This window comes from Pinus tabuliformis, chromosome Q (genome assembly GCF_031772625.1).
Source record: "Pinus tabuliformis cultivar Carrire ecotype Pingquan chromosome Q, CPIR1, whole genome shotgun sequence".
NCBI classification, from domain to species: Eukaryota; Viridiplantae; Streptophyta; class Pinopsida; order Pinales; family Pinaceae; genus Pinus; species Pinus tabuliformis.
The window spans coordinates 286781169-286784252 of NC_142296.1; the positions used below are offsets into that span (position 1 = coordinate 286781169).

At 35.1% G+C, this 3084-nt stretch overlaps 1 pseudogene; it reads left to right on the top strand.

Moving 5' to 3' along the window:
* Positions 1-1028: 1028 nt before the first annotated feature.
* LOC149219353 (LOB domain-containing protein 1-like) lies at positions 1029-1881 on the top strand (annotated as a pseudogene).
* Positions 1882-3084: the final 1203 nt, after the last annotated feature.

Here is a 3084-nt window from a genome sequence, read left to right on the forward strand (position 1 = left end):
CACGCTAAGCTAGATTGGTTCTTCAACTTGTCCTGACGATGAACCACACTAGTTGGTTCGAAACGCGTCACAAAAGATTCGCTATGTGATTTTGCCGAAGATTATCTTACAATGAATTTAATAAGTTTAAATATATGTGACATTCAAATTCTACACCCATCAATTTGGAAAATAAACCAGTTAAAATTATAATTTCTTGATTTTTCTAAAATCTATTCCCTAGTGAAATAAAAAACAATAAAAGAAAAAACTGATCATTAGAATATTGCTCTTCAGATGGTTGTCGTCTTCACGGTTAGTTTGACAGTTAAATTATAATAAGTTTTGGCAGGTGTAAAACACTGCTCTCCAAATTCAGATTACACTACCCGTGACCCACCAATACCCGTATTTCCAATGCTGACCATGAAAAGTTGTTTTTGGAGGATACTTAATTCGCTATGGTCTGCATTAATGAGTGAAATAATGATAACCCACGACGACCAAAACGTGTGGGCCGCCCAAAATAAAGATGAGGGACGCAGCTTCCTCCTCAGCAACAACGGATCGATCGTGCTTCTCGTGATTTCTCCGTCCACACCCAACAAACTCTATTTTTCCTATAAATGCTATGTCCCTCGGAGTTTGTTGCCAATTATTTCTTCTCTTTTTTCTGTACCCAATCATTCACTTTTGAAAACACTCTGCTCGCGGAGTCGTCTATCGAGGCGGAAGAATTGATTGGAGGGATAAAAGTAGTCTGAATTTAGTTAAAAAAAATTCAAAACTTTTTGTAGGGACAGTATTTGAATAGTGTTTTTGATGGTGGAAATAGATTCAATACCATCAAAAATGTCTAAAACACCTACAATTTTGAAGTTTAACAACTGTAACTTAATTTACAAAAATATTAGCCTTCCAACTTTCCATTAGACTACGGCAATAATAACAGACGCCTTCGTAATATAACACTGACGGGTTTTCGCAAAAAGCAACATCAATAATTCGGGCGCTAACGGAAAAAAAATGTGTGGATTTTTGTTTTGCAGATGAGCGACATGGCTGCTAAATCGAAGGCAGAAACGTGGTCAACATCACCCTGCGCTGCCTGCAAGATCCAGAGAAAGAGATGTTCACAGATGTGCGTGCTGGCGCCTTATTTCCCACAGGATAACCCCCACAAATTCTTGTTGGTACAGAAAGTCTTCGGAAATGGCCATGTCATCAAACTACTTCAGGTTTGTGCAATTGCTTTTCTGCGTTATGGATAAATTTAGTATAATGGACATATATATAGTATTTGGAAATAACTTGTAATAAGTGTATGCAGATTTCATGTCAAGAAAATTTTCAAGAAAATCGTGAAGAAGATATAGTTTGTTCAATCTTTTCTGGTGTATACTTTACTCATCATTATTAAGTATGTTAATTCGTTATAAGGGGTAATGATGATGTGTCCACCCAAAATTTTAGATAAGGTACATGCTACACGGTTTTCTTTGGAAAATTCTTTAAAAAATTCTAATGTCCAGATGGAGTATTAAAGAATTCAGAGTAATTAAAATCATGGGTGATGAGGTTTACAGTGTGGTAATCCGATACGGTGTTACAGGATCTACTGGCTGAACAGAGAGGTGATGCAGTAAGCAGCATGGTGTACGAAGCAAGCCAAAGATTTCGTGATCCTGTATATGGGTGTGCAGGAGTAATCAACTCTCTGCAGAATAAAGTATCGGAGCTGCAATCCCAACTCTGGATATCATGAGTATGCAACATGCTAATCTCTTAACTATCCTTAATGAAGGTTCTGCTTCACTTTTTGGATCAATGCTACATAGTGAAGACACCCATGCTTTTGACGATGGTGATTCCATGGAGCTATGGGAATCCTTATGGACATAAATGAGAAATGCTACAATGTTTTTACCTATTCCTCCTTTTACGCTGCTGGTCGTCCTAGATGTATGCAACAATGCATATGTTCTATGGAATGCATAATATGATTATGTTAATTTGTCTGACTCTTTGTCCCGGATGTTGTAACGAGAGTTTCTTGCTATAAATGTATATATGTGTTTGTTGCGTTCAATATGTTAGGTTGAATGGGATACAGTTGCTGGCAATGCATTTATTAATGTGGATTTTATTATTATTATCTTAAATTTATTTAGTATAATCGTAGATTAAATATATTTAGTATAATCGTAGAGAAAAGATAAAAAAAATTAAATGAAAAAAACCATGAAATGAGTTTTAACAAAAAAAAAAAATACATGTAATATACAACAAAACTTTTCAACATATAATAAAACTTTTTGCGATGTGAGAGGTGTTTTTTGAAATGATACTCATGGAGATCTCGATCCACTCTATAAAGAAAAATAAATTCTATAGGTTTTAGTGAATAATGGTGGAAAGGGTAGAAAAATGATCAGATTTCAAATAAAGGTCCATATCAAAAATAGTCAACAAAGTGTCTAGACACATATAATCACTTCGTAAACACATATATGAAAGGTTACAATTCTATCCATGGAGAAAAGTGGAGAAAACGATAGAGATAAGGAAATGTTTCTGAAATGAGACCCTGTTAAGTCCTTATAATACTAGTGATTCCCCTGTTACTATTGTAGCCCTTATTGTTATTATTGTGCCCCCATTGTCCCCATATTGTTATTAGTGTGCCCCATAGAAACCCACTATTGTTATTGTTGTGTCCTTATGTTATTACTGTTATGTCGACTTGATTATATTGTGACCCCTTAGACTCCTATATATAGAAGGGAGGTTTAGTCATTTGTATCATCCAAGAATTGTTCATTTGTGTAATGTAAAGAAGGTTTCTCTCTCGAAGAGGCTGAATTCTAAAGCGTTGATATATCTTTTCTATCTTTTTGTGAGCTAGTTTTATAACATTTAGTATTGGAGCTTTGGAATTTAGGGTTTCGCTGCTCCAAACAGGTCATCGTGGAATTTTCGCTATAACTTTTTTCCTATGACGTTTCAGATGCTAAAAAAAAAACCCATTTGAGTCGAAATCGTTATGAACATTGTTTCCGAATTTTTGAGCTTATCTCGCTATATTTTCGGAGATATGATCTCAAG